The following is a 25,691-nucleotide window of genomic DNA, read 5'->3' as shown; positions in this document are numbered from 1 at the left end:
GTGAAGTAAGACAGGAAAGGTCAGTGGCACATGGATAGAGTTGGGAATGATACACAGGTCTAGCTTGTCCGGAAACAGATGCCAAGAAAATAGGAAAGGAAAGAATAAAAAGTCAGGTAGGGACAAAGGTGAATTTATAACCAAGAGATTGGGAAAGATCCCAGTGGGGCAGAGGTGACAGCCGATAGCTGCACATTTCATCTGTGTGAGGGTGATGAGGGAAATTCAAGTCAGAAGTCAGTCAGAGAAGATGTGGGTTGTTATAAGAAAGCCCTTGGAAGGCTTTCAACTTGTTTTTAATCTGATCTGTAGGGGGCCTGATGCTGCCAGTGCCCAGTCTGGCAAGTGTCTGTGAGTAGAGGTTCACAAATATTTATGTAAGGGAGAGAGGGAAGGAGGGACAGACAAAAACCACTAGGAAAGGGGAAAAAGGAAGAGCTGTGGCTTGGGCATTTTGTGGGTGACTACTTAAGCAATCAAATCTTATATTGTAAGAATTACCAAAAAGTCCTTACAAACCATCCAGAGAAGACTCCTAAAATATTTTTAACTGATACTTACATCATGAAAACAAAATAAAAAAGAAAACAAACTAAATATTGTACATTATGAAAGTTTCAAATTTTCTTATGATAATCAAAGAAAACTTTTAAGTTTCAGGGTGAGAGAAATATGCAGAAGTGTTAGTAATGCAACATTAAATGAATATAGTAAATACTAAAACCAGATGCTGTGATTTTACTATATAAAAATTATAACCAATGGAAGTTAGTAAAGATTGAAAGATGTTTGTTAGCACTGTGATTAGAGATGGCATGCTTTTTAAACTTTAATATAGTATTGCTTCTTGTGGTTTAAAATATTTAGAGTTTTTAAACCCTATATATATACCAGTGCTGATAAGAAACAACCCACATTTCCTGAACATCTCTCGAATCAGAGGTTGAGGAGAGGTGGGAGAGAGAAGGGAGGAACACTAGGAATTATGGAGGAAACAGAAGAACAGGAAAGAAAAGGGATAAAGTGTGATAGAAGCCAGTAGTTCTTCAACCTATACTAAGTGTTAGTGGTTTTCCAGTGCACACCATACGTCTTACTATCTTCATTTGAAAAATGAAAAGAAACCTGAGATATAGAAATGATAATAACAAACTCAAGGCTATGCAGTTTTGATATCCAGAGTGTGACTAGCAGCCAGATCAGCCCGATGCCCTAAAGCCCATAGTGCCGCCCAAGTGCCCACTCTCTCTGCATTGGTCCTCCAGGGTGTTGTGACACCCTTCTGCTGACCATGCGCCACTCTGCTATGCATCACTGTCTACTGAACACTAGTCTGCACCAAAGCTGCAGACTTCAAGATTTTAGGGGCTGAGTCCTACAATGACAGTGAACACTCTGAAGCACCCACTAGGGCAAATGCTTGAAGCATTGAGCAACGATAAACAAGGAGAAGGAAGTTACTTCGATGCACATAGGTAACTTTGCTAAAGGCAGAACATCCTGTTTAGAAATAGTCATCTTGACTAGAAATGTGATGGTGCACAGTCAGGATTGCTGCTCTTTAATTCCTGCTGAGGTTTTAATTTCTATCCTATATTCAAACACAGAGCATAGTGGGTGTTACCTCTCATAACTTCCAGGGTATGTGTGGGTGTCTCACATCTCATGGCTCGAGCATCAGTATGCAGGTGTTTTACATACATTGTTCCATTTAGTACTCAAAACAATCTTAGGATGAAAATACCATTATTTTTACCATTTTATAGATAAGGCAACTAAACTTTTCAGAGAAGCTATATGAGTTATCCAACAACATCCAGTTTGTCTGTGGAAAATTCAAAATTCTGAACAATGCAGCTTGATTTCATAGCCTGAAAACTGCAACCAATGGACCAAAGTGCTTAGATTCATTTGGTATGCAAGTGAAGGCAGATAATACATTTGCAGTGAAACAGGATTCAATTTATGTTAATATGAAACACATTTTCAGGCCTGGTCTGTAAATAAAAATGCTGGCTTTTTTATTAATAAATAATTATCTACACAATATGGACATGAGCAATTCTGATCTCTGTTTCTTTTTGAGTCACATAGTGGCATACTGGAATCAATGTCTATCAGCTCATAGGAATTAATGATTAAGTTTTCAAGAATTTTGATTTTCGGTTGTTAAACACAGACACTATTTAAAATTAAATTAAATTTTACATATTTACAGTGGAATGAATTATCTCTAAAAGTAAAGATAATATATTTAAAAACTCACCACTTCCTAATGACAAAATTATTCTTAAGGTCTTATGATAGCTCAAGGCTAGAGTGGCTTTGAATTCATTATTACCCAGACTTAAACTTAAGATCCCCCTGTGTCAGCCTTCTGAGTGCTGGTACTATAGATGTGCAGAATTATAGTATTACTAATAGTATCATAGAATTCAGGATTATATTATCATTAATGCTCTTGAAATTATTTGATTCTATCATGGCTACATGGTAGAAATGCTATACAGCGGTATGCTATGTCTTTCTAACTCTTTAGGGGCATCACATTGTAGCCTGGCCTGGGGCATATTGAAAGTATTTGCACTACAAATTGGTAAATACTACATAATAGGTTTTGATTCACTGGTTTGTTGATTTGCTAAACTTAAGAAAATGTTGGGGGAGATATTAATGATTCAGATTAAATTTAATAGGATATTGTATCTATAGTCATTATTGTTAATAGCATGAAAATGATTAAATAATCTGCTGGTATTCAAAAACTATTACACAATTCACAAGAACTAGCTCATGGTATTAATAAATAAGTAAAGATCTAACATATTTATTAAAAGAAAAAAATATCAACTTGTATTCCTATTGGAAATACACTTGTCAACTGTAATCAGAGATGCCGATACAAGATATAAGAGTTTTGCCAAAGTCACAGAAAGTATCTGAGAGAACCAAGTGGTTGCATGGAATTTATAATGAGTATTACATAATTAATTTGTATTTGTCAATGGCATTCTATGCATTCAAATTACAATAAATTTATGTACATAGTGTGTGTGTATATATATATATATATATATACACATATATATGCTTTTTTCAGTAACCTGAGTGCTAAACATTTGTTGATAAACCCCTATATCTTATTAATAGCCAAAGGCATATTTGGTTAGAAACAGGGACTGGTTTTTTTGTTTAGAAATGGAAAGCATAGTAAGTAAAACACTAAGCCTTAAGGATTCTGTTCTTGATTTATCAATAACTTGTATATCATCTTTTCCTCCCTCCTCCCTTTTCTTTGATCCCTTACCGACCAAGATTTACAGCCGTGGTCCATCTGGCTGTCTGATCTTGAGCTTTTGATTTCAGTTATTTAAGCCACACTTCCCTTGACTTAGAAACGATAATGACCACGATAGTCATGATGGGGAGTGGAAGGAGGAGAGCTAGATAAAGGCCACAGTTTGTGTCTAGGACTTCATCAAACAATTTCCAAGAATTCGTTTATACAATCTTTGTAACTGTACCATGAAAACCTGCAGAGCTGGTTTTTATAGATGAGAAAACAGAGAACTGATGAAATTAAGAAATGTACAGGGACTTCTTTAGGGAAAACAAATGCAGGAAAGCTGCCTCCAGTGGCCAATGTCTTAACTATTCAGAGATTATCCTGACTCTCCACACAATAAGATCAGGGTTACATACACAGAGAATGATCTTACCCATTGCTCATTAAATATTAGCTATGATTTTTTTTTACTTCTTACTTATTTTATCTCTTCAACTAGACTTTACATTTCTATCAAGGAAGAATAATGTATAATTTTTCCCCTCCTTCATAGTAACCACAGGAGAAACGTGCACATACTTTGCGATTAAATCATTCTCACACTCTGTATTTTTCACTTGTTGTGCACACAAGTGCTACTGAGATCCTTCTAGGAGAAAAACCAGTGAGATTCCCTAACTGGGGTCACCAGGGCTCATCCATAGATTCTCTACATTGCTGTGATGCTCTAGCAATCTTTAGTTAAAAGCTGCATATGGCATTTCTCAACTGGGTATGCTGAACTGTCTTAGAAATAATATTATGTCATGGTAGTCCTAGAGGCTTGATTTATTTTGGCTTAAAAGAAGGAACTTGCCTCATGTGTCTCTCTTCCTCTTACAGAGTTTTTATTCTCCAGGGCTGCAGGTCAAGTCTGTCCTTGGAACCAAAGTAGTTTTCCAAAATGAGGTGAAGCCAGCTCTGTCAAGCTAGGCCAGCTCTGCTGTCAGTGCCTTTCCCAAATACATCAGACCCTCTGCTTGTAAAAATAAATTGATACCAATGCAAGAAATTTATTAGGAGATGACAGCCCAGTTCATAATGGAAATATGGAGAAAACATCATCCTTCAAAACTGACAGTTTATCCATCATGCCTCAGATTCCTGAGATATAAGCAGAGACTGTCACATGCAATCCACTGAGGACACGTCTTCTTGGATTTCCTTATGACAGGAAACTCTGAAATAATCCAGAAGAAGGGAAGGACTTGCTCTGCCCTTAATGTGCTCGGCCATAAATTTTTAGCATTAGCAGAAGAAACATGTGGCCCAGGCAATGAATGATGGGGGAAGTCAGGAGGCCTGGAATTCTCAAAGGCCTCTTCTTTGCTCTCAGGGGTGATGAACTGGGACAGGGGTCAGAGAGCGTTGTTGCACCGCTGTGAGGGACATCAATACCCTGTTATGTGTAAGCAGAACCAACAGGTGGCAGAACACTACTGCATACATACCACAACTGGCTCCGCTGGAGGTTTGGGGCCAGGTCATCTCGCCCTGTACCCTTTCCTACTGTGCCTGTTCTGCTCAGCTTGTTATTGGTATTGATAAGCTTGAGACGATTCAGGAGGGTTCTTTTAATTAGGAATAAATGCAAGAATATTTGTGGGGATCACAAGAGGCCCATTCTTTGCAGGCTTAATGAGGTGACCCGCCCAACCTTGGATGAAATAATAGTGCATTGTATTAAAAGCCGTTTTGGAAAATGTAATTGTGTTAGTAAATTTGAATGAAATGAACATGGGATTAAGGGAGACAAAAATACTGCCAATGTTACAGGGCCTTGAAATATTTATGTTCTTTGGAGGTTTGCTGAATGTTGCTACAGCTAGGAAACTTTTTAATGAGATACATGCATACATTTCATATTCACAGATCTTTTCATAGTGAAAACAGAAAGTCATAAATGTGAAAAAAAACCCTAGAGAAAGCAAGGCAACCTTAATGGCTTTGTGTTCTTAATTCACACTTTATATTAGAAAAGCTAAAAGCATGGGAAACTTCATTTCAATGTGAATAATGTGCAAGGAATCTCTGATGTCAGTTGCTATCAGATTAACATGTAGAATCCATCAGCATAGACATGATAACCCAAATAAACTTGGTTTTTCTCACATTTGTTGTGTTTGTGGATAAGAAATGTGTGTCCTTAGGTTCATAAACACAGAGTCAGATACTGGGTTTTGATCTCCTCTGCAAAATAAATCCCAAAGAACAATAAAATAAATTATGTGTTGATCAAGTCCTTAGTCATTGGTACCAATGTTTGAAAAACGTAAGTGGGTCTATAATTCTTAGACAAATCTGTCTTTAAATGTTCTCAATCTCCAAAAAGAAGCAAATGAACTTCTAATTGTTCACATTCATTTTGTCCACACTTCCTGATTCCCTGTCTCAAGAAAGCCCTGAAACATTGTTGACTTTACATGTCTAATTTAAAAATATCTGTGTTTTCCTTTTGCTTTCTTTATAAGTGCATGCCAGCATGTCTCAACATTCATCCAGAGTTTATTTCAATATTAGAGGAAAACAAGCCATTTTTCAGTTTAATGAATAGCATCAGTGTCTGCCTTTTAACCAAAAATGTGACCTTAAACTTGATGGATCTCACCAGAAGGCACACTTTCAAATTATTTTTCTGTTGGAGGTTATGAATATCATTTCCCAAATTATTGTGACAGCTGTGGGGGGGGCGGGGGACCTGCATCACAGACACAGCAGCTTAGAAACAACTCAGACCTAAAGAAATGGGAATTTCATTTGTGAAATGAGAGAAAAGGAATGGAAAAGAAAGTGCGAGCCCATATGGAAGGGGGAAACGCCTCTCCTAAGCCTTATGCAACAGGAGAAGAGCCACGTAAAGCAAAGGAGATTCTCACACTTTCGTGTTACTATCATTTTTGTTTCCAAATCACTCCAAATTGGGGAGGTGAAGGCTGAGCATTACCGATTCAAACAAACTCCAAGAGGACATCTGATATTTCTTCCTTATTAAGGATGATGGAGTGTAATTGATGTGCCTGGTGCTCAGCCAATTCCAACTTCTGGAGAATGCTGCTTAATGTGTGGACATTATTTTTGGACTACTGAATGCCAGAAAATAATGAGCTGGCATTCAGCTTTGGTGAATAAGACCCTGAATTTTCATCTAAAAGCAGATTTGAGTTATTGCTGTAGATAAGGTGCAACTGCGCAAGGGAATTTTATCCATGTTTCTCCCATGAATCATAAATGAGGGAAAAAAATTACAGCCTAAATTGCACTTAAAAGGAATAAAGTCTTTTCATGTCATACATGATTTATCAAAATGATCTCATTTTAAGGGTACTGTGGTGTATCTTGATTAATCACATTACGAAGCGTGATGAATGGCCTCTTTAATGGTAACACAGGATTTATTGGCAACATCCTGACTTGAACCAGAAGGGTAAGAAGTAAAATATACAATAGATAGCTAATGCAGATAGGGTGTCAGTAATGCTCGGACTTGTTTTAAGGCTGATCAGGAGTCTTAGTTTCGGGACATCTTGAAACCGCCAAGCAGGGAACAAGCTTTGCACAGGGAACTTGGGCTGCAGCCTAACCCTTTTCTAACTGGTTATGCCTCAAGGAAACTCACTCCTGGGCTGGGCCACGGAAAGAAGGTGTCTGTGAAATCTGGACAAACCTTGCAAGTTCCCAGTAGACAGACAGCGACACCGCCTTTCGAGATCAGCACTCCCTGCCCTTTTTCCTTATTTCAATATCCTCTTCGCATTTTGCTTTAATATCCTAAATGCCTTTTTTTTAAAGCCTGCTCCCACTAATTTCCTCTAGGGCTGACAGATCAGAGGCTTGCCTCGAACTGTTCCTTTAGAGCTGAGGAGCCGTCCTCATAATCCCGCTGCTTGTCCGCAATTAATCCTTCCAGTTGCCACATTATTAACACCACCACCCACAGACAGAGGAAGCTCCGACCCACTGGACACCGGCTCCCTACGCAGCTTCAAAGGTGCCAATCACGCCCGCGTCAGAAAGGTGCCTGCTGTCAGCATCAGAGGCCACCGTCCTCCCCGCTGATCAAACATTCTTCCTCAGAAGATTAATTCGGAGTCTCCGCCCATTTCCTCCCATATCCTCTTTCCCTTTTTGGTTTACCCAACGATCCATCTTTGCCTAGAAAGGGGAAACCACGGATAATAGAAGCCCTTTCAAAACAAAAGCTAGGCAAAGGCAAATTTAAATCCCAGCTGTTATCAACTTTTTTTAAAAACCCATTTAAACATCTTAAGGCAGTGAGGATTAGGGCCTGGCCTGAAATGCCATTCTTTGATCAAAGACCCCAAGACTTTACACAAACATAATCACAAGGTGATGGAGGCAGCTCTGAAGGCAGAATTGATTTGTTTGACTGTGGTGCTTAGGATGGGTAGAGAAGCCACACACTTTTTTTCCTAACTCCCAATGTATGTATGGCCTGGCCAAGTGACATAGAAATTATACAATTTTTTTCTTACCATGTCTTAATTGGATCAGTCACTTGCAAATTCAGACACAGCTGTGGGGAGAGGTTGAAGAGAAAAGGGGACCGACAGTGGAAGAAAGGATATTCAGTGCGGCCTCTCTTTCTCTGGACAGGGAGGTAAGAACTAAGCATGTCACTGTCCCTGACATAAAGCAAACTTCATACTGGGAGAACTCTGCTGACATTGGTCAATTCTCTCAGAATCCTATCCAGTCACTTAGTAACTATAGGTACTGGTCTCAATCTAAGGAAGGGGACTTAGGAGGATAAGCAAACAGGGCTGTGACTGAGGGCTAATGAACAGTACCATGTGGTCCGGTCCCTCACTATACAATAATCTTTCCACCACAGGCACAGGGACTGACTTAGCAATATTTAATGTGAATGTTGAAGAAACATTCAACATGTATGTGTGTGAAGGGGTCTTTAGAAACAGAGGGCCAGTTAGGCTTTTGATTTGGGTTTGGGGATTTTGAGGGGCTTTTGGATGGGGTGATCAGTGTGCTGCATTGCAAAGAAACTATTAGAAGATAGAACCAAAGTCACACAGTTAGGAATTGTTGACTGTTACGACACTGTGGGAACCACTTTCACATTTCCAGGACAGGCTGTAGAAGTTCCCTTGTTGAATGATTCAGGGAAAAAAGATTATCTTTTTGATTGTATGAACTAAATCTAATTCAGAGTACATTAGAGGGATAAATGGGGAGGTAGAGATATAATAAATTCAAGAGTTCCTAGTTTCAGGCTTGGTTGGACCCAGGCATTCATTTGGACTGTCTACTCTTGGCTTTGTGTCTGTGTTAGCTTCTCCACCTAGCAACCTCAGAGGAGCTCCCGGTGTACCTTGCCACCTTCTCTTTCCTGAAAGTTCCAGGCAAAATCTGGGAATAAATGGCCTGGTTTGCATTTTAGGCCCTTCCCTGAAGGAATCTCCTTCCTAGGTTAAAGAATATTCTGCCCACTTAGACCTAAATCCTGTGCCCATCCCTGGTACTGAGAGAAGGGCGGGCATCCCCAAGTACTGTTGACTAAGACTGATGGGATACTAGTTCCCCTGAAGCACATCTATATCTAATCAAGAGTATAGGTATAAAGGAATAAAGTACACTGCAAAGGACAAAAGAGTGAATTCCCTTTCAATAATGGACAACCTTTCACGGAGCCCTTCCAACCATCTCCTGGCTATCTCTGGGCCATACTGAACTCAACAAGCCAAAGCTAAGTCAACATTTGCAACTAAAGTTCTCCATATCTTGAAAACTCACCCCAAAGGCCTTACAAGGATTTGTTTTAAGGCTCTCAGCTGGTCCCAAAGAGCTTTAACATACAATTATTTTTGAATAAACTGGGGTGTCTCACAGAAGATTGAAAACAGCAGCAGGCATCTAAAGGGAGCGGCAAGAAGGGTTGTAGGAGAGAGGAGCTGCTGGGGTCACAGCATGACATGGAAAAAAAGAAATCAACAAAACAGACTAAGAACCAAGTCACCAGATACCACAAAATCCCTCTGGAGGGATGATATCTCAACCCCTGTACGCCTCAACCTGCATATTAATAGAACAAAGTGGGCTCAGTTTAGTATTTTCAGTGTAAGTCAAGAATTGTATAGGAAACATAGTTACTAATTAATATGCATCAAGCAGCTTTTGGCATATGTCCCTGAGATGAGACTACATTGTCATTTTGCCCACTAATAACACAAGGGGATGGGACTGGTTTAAAAGACTGAGCAATAACTCTTCAAGGAACAACAACTGAAGTTTTATTATGATCTATGCAAACTTCAAATGTCTGGGGAGATGAATTCTAGTGTATACTGCTTATTTTCCAAAGAAATTTCTCTATTATTCTGCTACTCAGCTCCCTTTTCACTTCCCCAGCTATTTCTAAAAGAGATGTCAAGTATGCTTGCCCTGCACATAAACCAAACCCAGTTTCACTGCAATCTCAATGGATGAGGACGATGTGTCCTAGGCCACTTAGGAGATTCTCTTAAGATCTGTATCGTCTGTGAGGTAGGATGTGACACTGGAATCCTAGCAGACTTAGAACTGGCTGTGACACTTGAGTTGTGTATCTTTCAGAGACTTAAAGGAAGCAGGCCAGACTTCCTCCACAGCACCCACAACAGCAACCAAAATGGGACAAACAACAAAGCTCTAAAAGCTGCTGAAAGTAGTCTTTCTGAGTCAGGACAGCTGAAATCTAAAGAAGAACCATGTAGCTTGAACTCTGAAAGGGCTACAGTATGACAGCACATATGAGTGTGTGCTGATCATAGAGTGTAAGAATATGAAAGACTCCCAAGTTCCAAATACATTCTTCCTAAAGTTCATACATATCAGTCCCTAGTTTGTAAACTTTTCTAGATAAAGATCTTTTCTACATAAGGGGTTTACCCTCTTAAATACTAATTTTCACAATACTAACACTTTTCTTATTGCAAAAGATACCTGATACAGTAGAATGGAATTAATAAAACTGATGACTAATGGTTCCATGCATGAAAATAAGAAACAGCTCCCAAAACATCTTTTTCCCTTTATTTTATTCTTTTTCAAAATTATTTGATAGTCATTCACAGAGGTGTTCTTGACAGAGGACTTTTTATTTGTTTAATGCTATCAGTAATTGTTGACATTAAAAGCTTCATTCATTTAAACATATATGTAAAGCTGTTTCCTTGAGAGATTCCAGACCCATATACATAAACGCTACGTGAGAAATGACAACCAGCATCGTCACCAGCAGCAGCAAGTCATATCCTGTGCAATATTTCTATCATTCTAGCAGCCTTATTCTCCCCCTGGCCAAAGGATAATGCAAACTTGATTAAAAGCTTTATTTCCTTAAAAAAAATCCACTACCACACACTTCTGAAATCTTCAAAGTTTTAATCACACTGTAGTCTGGTGGGATAAGTCTGATCCTTGTGGTATATCTCATTCTGGGAGTATGTAAAGGTTGTGGCACTCCCAATACCATAAAAATAAGAATGATGGAAAGAAAGGGAAAAAAGGAACAGAAAGGAGAAAGGAGAAGAAAATATTTGGGTGCTGTTTTTCGAATGACTTTCCATCCATAAAATTACCTTCCAACAATTTCCTGACTGCATTCAACTACACTGTTATGGTTTGGATCTGCAATGTAAACCAGAGGATCCTTTGTTGAAGTGTTAGCCCCCAGTGCAGCAAAGCTTGAGAGATGGAGCTTTGAAGAAGTAAGTACATCATAAGGGTTTTGATCCCCAAGTGTTAATCTATGGATGGTTTAACAATCTGCAATTCCATCACTGGGACAAAATACTCCACACTAGACATTTAAAGGAGGAAAGGTTTATACTGGCTCATGGCTACACAGAATTCAGTCAATGGTCATCTGACTCTGTAGCAGAAATATCACAACGGAAGGGCATGGTGAAACAATGCAGCTCACTTCATGACAGCCAGAAAACAGAGCAAAAGAACAGTGCCAGAGAAGAAGGAGCCATGGACCAGAAATATCATCTAGTCACACTTACATGGTCAACCCATCTCCTAGGTGGCCCTCATGCCAAAGTTGAAAGTCCAGCTTAACTGTCACAGATGCATCCACAATGCGGTATGCTATTGAGAGGTGATGGAAATTTAGGAAGTGGGACCTAGTTCAGTGGTGTAGGTCCTTAGAGACATGATCTGGGGAAATATATCCTATCCCCAGCTTCTCCCCCACTTTCTTTACTTCCCAGCAGTCATAAGGCAAACCGTTTTCCTCCATCATGTCTGTCTATCATGATGCTTCTGCCTCACCACAAGCCCAAAAGTAAAGTAGCTAACTTGCTATGGACTGAGTCTTTTGCAACCGTGAAACAAAATCAATCTTTCCTCTAAATTTTTTTTCACATATTTTGTCACAGCAGTGGAAATATGACTGATACATATAACAACTGTATTTCATCCAACTGGTAAGACACAAGACCCCATATACTTGGCACAACTTCCTTTCCCTTTTACCTGCATCCAGGATTCTTAGGCCTGAAAGGTAAACTCCGTCACAGACCTCATGTCTGTTTCCATGCTTGCTAGGTTTATCTTGCAACCTCACATTTGTGACAAGTCACAGAGGTGTTCATGACACCATGGCAGGAAACACACAAAGACCTGCAACTCACAGGATGACAAAGAGCCAGCAGCTAAAAGGACCCTAGAAAGCCCGACTAGCCAGGAGGAATCAAATTCCATTACATTTTCCAAGACTGATTCCTCTTCTTCCCTATTATCTCCTTTACAAGAGCGTGGCTATGTGGGTGAGTTTCTTTCAGACACGACTGAATTCTGCCCAATATCCATGATGTCCTACTGGAAGTGAATCTTTAGACCACACTATTAAAAACATAAGTATGATTATGTATCTCCTCTGCTTAAAAAGTAAAAAGAAGTATACTATGCTTTGGGATGAATAAAAAGCCCCAAATGGGAACAACAAGGCCTTCTGCTCTGGCTTTGACTTTTCTTCAGCCTCCATTTTTCTTCTTCCCTTCATGCTGCAAGCTAGAAACTCTTCTTCATGCTCTCTTGGGGTGTTGCGCCCCAGCTCCCAAGAGATCTTGACATAGTCTAGAATTCCTTTCTAGTCACTTTTTCCAGCATGTTCTACTCGAGTGATGCTCACTCTGCAGTTCATTCCTTGAAGTCAGTGTTCACACCTCCTGCAAGCTGGCTCATGGTAGCTTTTCAATAAATACATGTCACATGGTGAAATAAGGGAACTGAATGGACAACACTCCTCAGCCTGCAAGGGTTGAGTCCAAAAAGCACACAGTTTTCCAGGCTTTTGAGTCACCCCATACACTGCCTTCACAGAGACCTTACACGTAAAATAGGGAGCACAAAGCCCTCTAACACCAGTTTCCTGAGTGCATGCCCATTTCATTGATTTCTCATAGATGAGAGGACTCTAAGGTATAGGTACACCAAAGGAGTCGTGCAAAAGGTGTTTAGAGCACACAAATGCAAACTTTCTTCCTGAACCTCAGCCTGGTACACACATGGGAAATACATGCAAGCCTTGGGCTGCAGATTCCCAGCTGAACTGAGGGATGTCAGTCTGGAGGACTTGGGGTTGAGCAGCAGGGCTTTGGGTCCTGAGTGATCCTAGGGAACATCCGCTTCATCTAGCTTTACTTTTGTTATTCCTGTTTTACTGTCTCCGGCAATCTGTGATTTTTCACGCATGAATAATACACAGTTCCATCTGAATGAAGACAGGTGAGCACCCTTCAATCACTACCCTGCTCCTCCAGCGACAGCGGTGGGGGGTATGCCGGGAGGAGGCTGGGTGGATTGCTGAAAGCTGCACAGGGTCCTGAGGACTGTCCTCAGGGGAGAAACTAAATTGTAGCACGGTCATCCTGTCACACGGCTCAGTCAGCAGAAGGGGGCACTGCAGTGCAATCTATTTAGGATGCAAATAGAGTGCTTCCTGAGCTACAGAGTAAAGCTGGCGTGGTCGCCTCTGCCAGGCCATCCTAGGCAGTCCTAAATGTAGGATCCCTGCTCATCACTACGCACTAAGATCATTAGTAGAACTCGGAATGGTATGACATAAAAGATAAGCGCTCGCCAAGTAGAGGAAAGGAGCGGCAATCTCACTACAAGAGAATTCAAGTCACCTAGCTCCACCAAGATTTGATTATTCAAGGTCACTAGAGGTCAATTATTTTATGAGCTCTAGATTGACAGTTATCAACCGCAGATGGACTGCGCAGCAGAAGAAGAGAGATCCTGAAATTGAAGGATAGAGGGATTGAGAGTGGGAGAAAAGCAATAGAAACAGAGAAGGAAGAAGAGTGAGAAGGAAGGAAGGAGGGGAGAGAAGCTGAAAGAGGGACACAGAGCAAGGAAGGAAAGGGACTCCAGGGATGCACTCCTGTGTACAGCTGAAGGAAGAACCTCCCCCCCCCCCCCAGCTATTAGGGTTACAGAGTGCCACGGAAGTAAGCACTGGAGGCCACCTCCTCTCTTCTTGGTGTAACTTTCACAGCAGTGGGACAAAAAGACTCACAACACATTCTCCAGCCTCCCAGAACCAGGGCAGCTGGCTCTTCAGTTTTGTTTTCTAAGTCAGGTATTCATTCTGCCAAGGCACTTTTCCTCTTCCTCGTTACTCCAGCCAATTCCTGTTTTCCTGAACTGGAGCTCCCTAAGACTCATCAAAAACACGATTTAATTACATCTCAAAAAAAAAAAAAAAAGAAAAAGAAAGAGAGAGAGAAAGGGAGGAGTGTAAACATGACTCCTTTTTATCTCCTGATACATCTGGACAAGTAGACAATGTGCTAAAACAAAATAAATCTGCCCTGACAGTCACATCAAAGAGTTCAGCAAGGGGCTTGCAGCTACTTAAAGCACAAGAATGCTGTTGCTAAGCATCGGGCCTACAACTTATCAGTCTTTGGAAGAAACGCTTTTTTCTTTCTTTAAGGGGGAGATGAGGAAAGTTAGAGTGGGAACCAGACTGCGAAAGGAGATTGGGGATTTTCAGAGATTCTGAAGCTTAAAATGAATTGTGCAGAGGAAAAAGAAGGGGGTTTTGTTGTGTTATGTTTTCTTTTGACACACCATCTATATTCTTATAAAGATAGCATGTGGAAACTTTCTAGAAAGGGCTATTTAGGATTCCCAGAAATAGGTATTTGCAAGAAACACTTGTACACAGTTTGCGCCATATCTCATTCCTGAGGATTTCTCAGGATGACAAGAGCCGAATGCTAGCTCAGGGTCTGGGCAAATGTCTCATATTCACCAAAGTCAAGAGTGAAGAACCCTTAAGTCACCATAATAGAAAATAAATCATCTAACATCACAGACGATGAACATTTTTTTTTTCTCAAGGCAGGAAATGGAGCGTCTACTCTAGTGAACACAACACAAATGGAAACAGAACCCTCCCCATCACTAAAAACAAGAAACCAAGTGGAAACTGCCATGTGTGTGCAATGCGATGACATGAATCTGGCCAACTGACCTGAAATGCACACTCAGTTTCTAGCAGAGCATTCACAGGAAAGTAAAAAACAGAACTGACCCTGAAATCTGGCGACACCTTCAGCACCCTCCCCACAAAGACAGTGAAAGAGATTCTGCGAAAGTCAGTCTGTTCTTCACCCCCTTGTGCTGGCCCTCAAGAGGGACCATCAAGGAGATTTTCCTCTTCCCACCAACACATCCTCAGGTGGGAGACTGCCCCATTCCTTCCCTCCAGCAAGGCTACTGAATCTGTTGTGCTGTGGAAGCTGGACTAAACATGAAATGGCATGGCTGAAGAGGATGCACTCTGAGGACCCGAGGGCGCTCTAGAAAAGCCAGAGCCAGTTCAAATAACCCACCAGCTCTCGGCACACAGCACACAATGCCACTGAGATTTTTGTCCTTGCAAGAGGAGGGCTGAATGTACAGGCAGGGTGCTCTGGCCTAGGGAAGCTGTGAACATTTTAAGTAAACAACTTACTATTTTCTTTTCGCGGATCAAAGGAAACAAATTCCAAAGCTACTGTGATCTCCACATAGGATAACTCTCAACAACACGAACAATTACCAAGTCTGCGATATTGCACAAATAAATAACACTCACCATTATCTCCAGAGTGATCATATTTATTAAGCAGTGACGGAGGGCAGCAGTAACTATTTTTATTGTCCCATATAGCTCCTATTTTCTAATTAAACAAAAGGTTATTTCTACTGTTAACATAGCCATTTGTCTAAGTTGGGTCTTACATAATACTTTCTGCCAAGCATGACAGAATATAAGAAATTAGGCTCTCTGGTTGGGTTTTTTGTTTCGTTTTGTTTTTAATTTTACATGCTGAGTTGCTACTTAGAAAGCTTCGTTGGTTCATAATCAAAGCAAGAGGCCATTGTGTGGTGAGTTCATAAATAAAATTTGGCAATTTTTCCTAAAACATGATGAAGCAAGCACTTGGTCCTACCCTTTAGCTTCAATCCAAGGGCAATGATCTGTATTATTAAACATATAGGTCAAGCCAGCTTGCGCTTCTCTGTCCTGTGGGATGTTTCAGAAGCTACTGTCACATTACCAAGATCTGTTCTATGGCTCCTAATTATTCCTCTTGGCAGCTGTGGATTTCAAGCGATTCCTCTCACATGTATGTAAAAATTTATAAAGTGGCTTTTATATTAGCATGTGTTATTTTCTTGTTTGCAATGGCAAAAGGAACTATTAGAAAAATACACTAATTTCACTGACAAGGATAATGGCAACTTAGTAAAATCTAAACCATGTTGTCTGTAATGTTTAAGAATAAGTAACATCAACATATGAATATATAATTTTAAAATTTCAGTACAGCTCTGAGTTCAGGACCTCCTTTCTCCTGCACATCTTATCTGGAAGCATGGATTTCTCCCCTCATCTTCAAATTTTACTGTGTCCTGAAGCATCTAGGGCTTTGTCACTTTGTGCAGAGGACTGAGGGAAAGGAGGGCGTTTGCTATATCCCCTTAGCATGGCCCATAACTACTTTGTTTAGTTCCCCAAACAGCTTCTTGCAGCAGGTAGAATACTCCTCAGTGGTAACCTTGAGGAAGATTTAAAGATTCCAGATTCCCAGTTTGTATCCCCAAGTCTTTTCTGATTCAAATGACTGTTCTCTGCACAGCATTGGCAGGAGAAAATGGTGCTGTAACTTATGGATGTCTGTGCTCTAGTGGGAAGGAATAAGGAAAGTCAACTCTTGCTACAAGGAGAAACCAAAGCTATAGCAAAGTCTGAACAGAACAGCCCAGGGGTGAGTGATAGAAGGGATTGCTCCAGGAGAAAAGGAGACAAAGACCCTGTTATGTTCTTTGATTTTTCATGTGAAGTATATTGGAAAGACATTAACACCCGTGTAATATGAGGAAATTAGGATGTAAAGAACCAAAACGCCCATCCCAAGAGTTGATGACTTATCCAGGGTAGAACACAGCTATCTTGACATAATCAATGGCCTGCGATATCTCAACTTTATAAAATACCTTCCAACTGAAAAACACACCTTCTCATCGTCTTCGATAGCAACTTGAGTTTAAATTTAATTCCATTAACCCCGAGTGGTTCCAAAAGCAGACATAAATTTCTAGATTTAAAAATATGGTTCTGTTCCTATAAGTGGTAATCTAATATGTGGCGATCACAGATCTCAGAACTGATTAGGTATTGAGGTTTGAGTAGTACCACTGAGCTATGCTCCCAGCCCTTTTAAAATTTTATTCTTAGACAAGGTCTCACTAAATTGCCAACGTTGACACTCAACTTGTCATCCCCATGCCTCAGCCATTAGAATAGCTGGGACCACAGCTACCATTCCAGCTCAGCTATTCAAGTGTAAATACTTATGACTCTTTAAATACCACCAATCAGATACAGTCACATGTATTTCTAATTAAAATATTGTTTCATTGATTCTCAATTTTACCATTATATACCTTCATGGTACCAGGAAAATATTTTGTAGGTACCATGACTAGTCCTCCTGGTTGTTGAATGGACTCTTATTTCTTGGAGACTAGGTTGGGGGTAGGAGGAGACGAGGAGTATTATGTCCTTTATAGAGATGTAAAGCTGGAAGCTGAGAAAATTAACTCTTTTTATCTGAATCTTAATGCTACAAAGCTTGAGACCCAGGTTTCTGCTTCTTTGAACTATGGAGATTGGCATCTTTCTAAAGAACAAATTTATTCATCCCCACAATTAACCAAAGAGTCACTTTTGGTGTTTTCCAATAGAAACACAAGGTTAAAGAGTAAAAAAATGCCTCTGCCCTTCTAAATGCCAAGTTTTTCCCACCAGGTAATGTTTCTGAGAAGGCTTGGTGAGTTATTCTGTCTTCGCAGGGATTATTCCCATGAATGGAACGGATGGGGGCAAAGACGTTATAACTGAGCAGTCATTGTTCAAACAGCTCAAGTAAGAAAAAAGAAGGGGGCGTAGGACCCACCCATGTCATCATCCCTGTATCCAGATGCAGAGTGGCCTTCTGAGTCTAGATAAGATCCTTTGGGACACAAACATAGAGGTATCTGAGGGTTATGACTACATAGAAGAAAACAGACAGAATGCCTGGATGAACTACAGATAATTGTCTTCTAAAAGAATAAATATTATTAATATATCTATTTGCCTAGACTCCCTGAGGTACAAGCAGTTTTTAAAGATTCTATCAGCCATGTGAATTGTAAGACTCCTGAGCGACCCAAATATCCCAAAGCATAGGGACATGCACAAGGTATACCACACATGCCATGCACACACAAGTGTACACATGTGCACACACGGAGCTCTTCTCCTTTTCTCTGACCAGTAGATGCTCCTGGCATATACTCCTGAGGAACATCTATCTGATTCTATTCTAAGCTCCCCTGTCTTGTCTATGGCAATTTGGCTTCAGCTTTAAACTGCTCGATTAGAAAATAAAGGAAAGATCGTCAACCCACAATATTTCCCCAAATTTTCTGGAGCTATAAGAAAATCAAGAACACCATGGACAGATGGTTTCTTCTCAGAAGGTTTATGGCATAACGAGGTAACAGGATGCCAGGGCAATGGGACAGCAATAAGAGCTGGAAAAAAAAAAAAAGACTCATTGGATCCTCTGTCATGGAGTCACAGAACAATTTTTTAAGGGCTGTAAGGGACTTAGTAGACAGTTATACTTCATGGAAGAAGGATATCTAGAAAATTAGGCTGTAAGACACAACTCACACTATTCTCTGGACTACGTGTCTCCTTCAAATCCTGCTCCTCCTCCGAGTATCAACTTAAGCATCATCTCTTGGTGACCCCAGTTCTCCTGGGACTGCATAGCTCTTGATGAGTGCCTGTGTTAAAGTGGTTGGCAGTGAACTGAGTTCTTGGCAGCTGTAAGATGTAAGTCAGAAGTCATTTCTTCTCCACGTTTACCAGTTGGGCTCCAGGTACAGGGCTGACACCCTGGAGACCCTCAGGCCAGATTCAGACCATGAGTAAGTACAGGACTGGGGGAGTTGGTGGCAGCCATTTCTGACTATTTCTGTCTTCCCGCCTTCCTCTTCCACGCCACTTAGAAGCAGCTAACAACCTCTCAACCACATTAGGCTGAAGTGACATGGGATTCTTCAGCACGCAGCTGGTACGAGCGCCTTCCCTTTGCTGCTAACTGGTTGGGGGTAGGGGGCAGAGATGTTAGCAGGATGTTTTACGCAGCAGGCACAGCACCGAGGCGCATTTTTAATGATTTACCAGTTCTACTTGACTGAGCCTGCACCCTGTAAGTGGATCATATGATCAGTGATCACAAGTTAAACTGCTTTTGTTGCTCGCAAGGCATGCATGGTGGGCCGGCCACACGGCACCAGCAGCTCGCACGCAGCTGTGTGTAAGACAAGGAGTGTTACGTACAACAGGCAACTAATGGCTCATACCAGCAAGCCCTCGACTTCAGCTGGCACATGCGGCTGAATTTTAAAAAGGTAAATGACCTTGCAGCTGGGAGCTTTAACTATGTGCTTTTACCTATTTGTACCTGGGTAAGTAAACATTTGCAGCATGCCAAAAGACCCTGAAAGCACTATTATAGCCATCGGCTAATCCCTGTCTCTCTCTGGCTGAAAAACTTCAAAACAAACCAGGGGGGAAAAATATCATTTTCTGCCTCGAGTAGCACGAAGGTAAAGGGGGGCCATGGTGATAATGACTTCCATTTGTTATAACTTTCAGAAGTCACCAAGGTTCCAGTCCTAACTGGCTGCCTATATTTAGGAGACTACTTTCCAGGAAGAATGGCAGAAACAACAGGACCTAGACAGAGAGGATGGTTCTAGGCAGAGCCACACAAAACTGCCTCCCTTGTCAGTGAATCCAACACAAGGAATGAATCTTCAACCTTGTTCTACTCCCAGAAAGAGCTGTTTCTCCCCACCAGTGTCACTCAGGGCCAATAAAAACAGGCCAATCTCAGTTCTCTTCGGCTTTTCCGTTCAGATCTTCAGGAGAATGCTCATGTCATGCAATCCAGGCTTTCTACCACAAATTCCATGCATCCTATTCTGGGTTAGTGGATCACCAAGGGCCCTTTGGAGGCCCCCAACTACTAGCAGGGTTGCCAGAGCCATCTCTGAAATCGTGGCTAACCATGAACGTTTCCCAAAGAGTGGAATATTTGTGATTTACAACGTGAGTGGGAACTTTGGTAATGCTGTTATTTTAAGAACTCCTCAATCAGTTGAGATTAAGATAACATTTATTGCAACATAAACTGAGATTGCCATGAGAACAGACAGAAGATATCTGTGAAACATTTAAGACATTTCACAGGCCATGAATCAATAGAGGGCAGTTCGGTGGGGCGAGAAGAGCCGGGGGCTAAGAGTTGTAACTTGGAGGCTCTTCCGGGGCTCTATCCACTCGAGCTGCATGACCCCCAATACATCACGTGCACAGTTCTACATCAGAGATCATATTCCTTCCCGGGATGACTCTGCTGGGCCCTACTGTGTGCCAGCAACCACACTAGGCAGTGCAAAGGAGCCTCCAGGCTTAGAGGATCACTAGGTGTCACTGGTGAGGTACATCCAAGCGAATTCATAAACAAGAAAAGCTGCCCTCCGATACCAGCCTCCATCTGGTGAACCAAAATCATTGTTAAATGCTCAGTAATACCTTCTTCCCTGTGCTTCTGCTAATACAGCTCAGCCTAATGATGCTGGTTTACATCCATGAGACAAAACAGTACTCTTCGGTCCAATATACGGTTTTAATAAAGTTGATTAAATTTCCATTGATCCATATGCAAAAATAATTTGTTTACAATTTGAACTCAGCCCACTAAATGGTGTCTAACTCGATAAAGGGAGAGGCTGAGAAATAACAGCTGTATGGCTATTAACACATTATGCCATTAAAAACACTAAACAGTGGGGTTTGGTGAAGGAGTCAAAGTTAACCCCTTGAATAACTCTCAATCTGACATGAATTTTGCTTTGCCATGGAGTATCAGGGATTTAGAAACAAATTTCCCTCTAACTTTTAGCGAACCTGCAAGTATCAGCCTATGGCTTTGTGGCTTAACTTTCCAGGAGCCTCCTCTATATGTGAAAACTCAGCCTCAGGCAGAGATGACAATAGGGTGCTAGGGTTTAGAAAGATGTCTTAATAAGCAAAGCAGGCTCCTTTGATAGTTAATAGACATCTCAAAGCATCCTATATTTTAGGTGCTGGAAAAAAAATTGTTTAGTTTCAACCAGGGTCAATGAGGCCAGGGTCATGGACACTATTGTCATCAATCAGTTCTATTTAGAAATCACATCAGTAACTCAATCAGTGAGTTGATAACAAGTATGCATTGAATACTAAGTAAGGCAAAAATCTCTAATTCCAAATTATGTATTGTGGCTATAAAAGAAATAAAATTAAGACATAAAAGATTAAGAACAATGAAGCACCCTACTGTATAGCTCTAAGGATGCTTCAGACCCAAAGAAAAGAAGTCAAGATTAACAGTGATGACTTCAGGAAGAACATAGATCTGAGCTGTGCCTTGAAAAGAGGTATGGTTTTCATAGGAGCAAGGAGAAAATTAAGGATCAAAAGAGGGTGATGGGGATTGAGGGAGGTGAGGCAGAGACAGCTTCAGCTTTTTGCTGAAGGATAAGAAACAGGAAGGATAATGGTAGCCCTCTATTATTCCTTCCTAATAACAGTTACAAAAGAGGAGAGTGCCTCCTCCATCATCACGTCATGACAAAAGCTCACACTGTTAAGAGGTGACTGTTGATGAAACACAGATCGACTCAGAAAATTAGACCTTAGAATGCTAAATAAGAAAGTACTTCTGGCTAGGGATGCAGTACAGTGGCAGAGAACTTGCTTAGTACATGTGAGATCCAGTACTGATCCAGCGGGAGTAGTCTGATAGTTGAAAAACTATTTTGGTTCAACAGATGTGACTAGCACAGAAGTACAGATGTTCTTTAGTATCAATTCATTTTCATGTGCGTATATGACTGTTACCTACTTATCACATAACCCAACATGCTTTTCATGTGATATCAAAATGTAAATAAAGGACTGAAAACATGTGGTTTAACTTTGACACAATCAATATAACAAGGAATTTTAATTAGAAAGGACCCAGCACCCTATGCGTTCCACCTGTCCAGCCTCTTCTGTGGTTGTAGATGTCTCTCCTACGACATTTAACTGAACCATCCTGCAGCTCTGCTCTCAGCTCTTCTAGTGCAAGCAGCACACCATTCTGTTTAAGAAGAGCCCTGGAGAAAATGTCTCTTCACTTTGTACCAAAACGCCCATTATCACTTTGGCAGCCCATATAGATTGTGTCAAAACTCCCCTCTATTCGCATTAACCCACATTCCTAGGTTTGGCTTCTGTCTACAAACTCTACCTCCTCATCCTCATATGATGGCCTCAAATATTTGAAAGGGAAGTCTGTGTATTATCTGAATCTCCCCTATTCTAGCCCGAGTATTTCCATGATACTGAACAGCCTGGTCCCTCTCCTCTCCATTGATTTTTTTCATTTTTCTTATGACATGAAGCCCTGTACTAAACTTAGTCCTTCAGATGATGTGTGAGCTATATGGATCTCAAGAAGATGCTGAATTTGACCCAAAACTTCCATTAGACCCAAATCAGTAATTACTTGCCCAAACCTCTGATGTTGTACATCAAGTCTCAGTCAAATGAAATACTCCTTTGTTGTAAAACATGACCAACCTAGACCTCTCAAGCACAAACTCCTCTAACTGATTTCTTAAAAATAAACAGCTAGGACTTCAAACTTGCGATCCTATTACATTTTGTCTGGGAGGTTTAAGGTAATGTTTTAACTTTTTGAAACCACTTGGAACCATAATCTAAAACCTATATGTCCTGATTTCCCTAATTTATATTTTTAAATTTAACAAACAAGATCCTTTTCTAGCTCTTTGTAAGTTATTAATAAAAATGTTTCCTGGATCAGGGACAAAGGACAAATTCAAATCCAAAACTAAGATATATGGATAAAGCTTAGGAAAGGAGATAAGACCTATTCCACACATCCTTTGGAAACTGTAAAGATAGATACCCAAGATGGTTTCACTAGTATAAAGGTAAATACTTAAGTGAGCCTTGAAACTACTTTTCCTAAAACTTATGCGGATCAGGTCTGGGACAGTTATCAAAGAATTTCCAAGGTGATCTCTCTCAACCTAATACATTTTAAAAGCCCTAAAACTTCCCAAGTCAAGATACTGCTCTCCAAAAGATTAACATAGCATAGCTTGAAGACAATAGAACCAGAGTTCATATTCTACATTGATCAAGAATTTAATACCAGAAGAACACGTTCTCCCCACTCCCAAGAGACTGTAAGATGAAGTTGTGAGCAAATATCTGTAAACCAATAATTGGACAACCATGTCTGTCAACTTCTCTTCTACCCAGGGGAGTAGAAAGGGGGGTTTGCTAGAAGAGCTCAAAAAGCATTATTAAGGAAAGAAACAAATCCAACTCCTAAACTTCACACTAAGGTGAAGAGTGGTTTTTTAATGAGTTACAATAAAGCAGGAAATAAACAGATTTAAGGTGGCTGGGTCATTTCTCACAGGTAAATATGAGGTATAGATGACCACTTAAACCATTCTTTTAAGCACCAATTTGAATCTTATACAAAAGATAATGTAACATGGAAATTTCACGTTTATAGAAATCATATTTAACCCTGCCATACGGGGGCTTTGGATCATGAATTTCACTAATTACAGAGATCCCTGAAGTCTTAATGGTTATTTCCCTAAGGCATGAACTTGAAGAACTCAAACTCGTAACAATATCTTGTAAATGCCACACTCTGATGCTCCAAATAGGCCAAGTTACTTAAAATCACATTTATGATACCATTAGAAAGATATTTAGAAGCCGAAACCTAAAAGGACATCTATACAAATTCAACATTGCATTTTATAAATTTTTATACTTTTCTAAATGTTTCGACAAAATTACCTTTTCGGGTTGCTTATTATTCTCACGCTCATTATAAAATAAGCATCGTTAGATGTGAGAAAAGAATATATTGAATGTTTTAATAAAAAGTATACCACAATGAAAGCACATTGTCATTAATTCCACTCAAATTACTTCTTCCTGCTTCAAACACACTTAATCTCTTTCTTCTTGCCGCTTTCTGAAGCAATTCTGGAAATCTTCTTTTGTGAGTCACTTTTGTACACTGTTATGGCTGTCTCAATGTCCCAATTCAATTCAAAATGTTTACCTTTCAAGGTCATTTTGACTTTTGGAAAGAATCAGAAAGCACATGGTGCTGGTGAATAAGGTAGATAAAGACATAGTATTTTGTTCAACAGAAATCACCACCGATAACTGAGCAATATACTGAATGTCTAATTTTAAAAATATTACAGTAAAAGAAATATTACCATTCATCCCACTCAAAAATACTCCTTCTCAGTTCAAGTACACTTATCCCGTCATTCTTGGCAATGTGTCTTTTATTGCAACAAGTTTTCTTAAAAAATTTAAGCATCTATGATATTATCCCATCACCCCCGTCCCTTATATAGATTTTTACTATGGAGCTATATGGGTAAATGAATTTTGTCTAAAGACATACAAAGATGCAAACACACTCTCTGTTGATCTTCTTTGCATATTTGCAAACATAATAATCCTAATTATTTGGTTTCCAACATTTGATAGTAGTCTTTTGTTTCAAAGAGATGGAGCAATCATCTCTAATCAAGTCTGGGGCATCTTAATGCCCTCTTGGGGTGGAGGGTAAAAATTTCTCTGTGTTAACTGCTTAGTGATGAATCTACAAGTCAGTTGTCACACAGATGCACCTGGATGTCAGTCAAAGTGGGCTTGTATTGAAACATTAGCCTGATCTACCCAGAAAGTGAGAACAACACAAGTAGGAATCATAAATATTACGGGGACTTGTCACCAGGAGCACCATTTGTTGATAAAATGGAAGTAAAGCCTATCATTATTTTATCAGTCTAGTCAATCTTCATTGGAAACAAATACACAGAGACCTGCTGTTATATTCCCAGCTACGACACAAGAAAACATTTGCACATCCAACCACATTTCATGCCAACTGCCCATTAGAAGGCGATACTTTGGCCACACAACACTGTACTAGGAACTCTGTGACTGCCAGCAACATAGAAAGGGTAGAAAGTATGAGATACTAGAGATACAGCTCCCTTTTCTGCCCAGCACCTCTCCAGCTGTGTGAGCTTGACAGGCATCATAGGATGCCTTTGAACCTTCATTTTCCCCTCTGCCAAAATGTAGATATCACCTTGAACTCCTTCAGTGGAGTACTATGGAAGTGAAATGAATACCTCACAGGAAAAGTGCATGCTTAGTATAGACTAGGAAGGATGAAAATGCAGTCTTATTTCTGATTGCTAAATACAAGCTACTGGGCAATCTTGTATTGACCTTTCCTGACCTGTTCCAGATAATTTAGCGGCCCTGTCATCATCAGTAAACATCTACCAGGGGCCTGCTACAGGCTTTAGTTACAATTTGGCTTGTGTGGTTCACTGACATGTGTATGTGTCTGGTCTTCTTTAAACAATCGGATGCCCATGCATGGACAGGTATATATTGGTACATACATCTAGCCCAGAAAAGAAAACTTTATAGTAATCTCTTGATAAAGAGGCAACTTGATTATCCTAGAAATTAAAGGTAGAAAAATACAAAGGTGAAAATGGTACTTAAAAAGTGAAAAACTTACACAGGGAAAATTTAATTTTTTTAAAGAGATGGTACAAGCACAGTATTTCCGTCTGTAATCTCATATAGAAG

The 25,691-nt window shown here is 40.2% G+C and overlaps 1 protein-coding gene across 3 annotated transcripts in view; it reads right to left on the bottom strand.

Moving 5' to 3' along the window:
• Lrmda (leucine rich melanocyte differentiation associated) overlaps positions 1–25,691 on the bottom strand; it is a 996,798-nt gene that overhangs the window by 203,361 nt on the left and 767,746 nt on the right. The gene's annotated exons all lie outside the window — the stretch shown is intronic.

This window comes from Cavia porcellus, unplaced genomic scaffold, assembly GCF_034190915.1.
Source record: "Cavia porcellus strain 051 isolate PalLab524CR breed Dunkin Hartley unplaced genomic scaffold, mCavPor4.1 scaffold_28, whole genome shotgun sequence".
Taxonomy (NCBI): domain Eukaryota; kingdom Metazoa; phylum Chordata; class Mammalia; order Rodentia; family Caviidae; genus Cavia; species Cavia porcellus.
The sequence above is the reverse complement of the archived record's forward strand: the minus strand, read 5'-3'. Positions and strand labels throughout refer to the sequence as shown.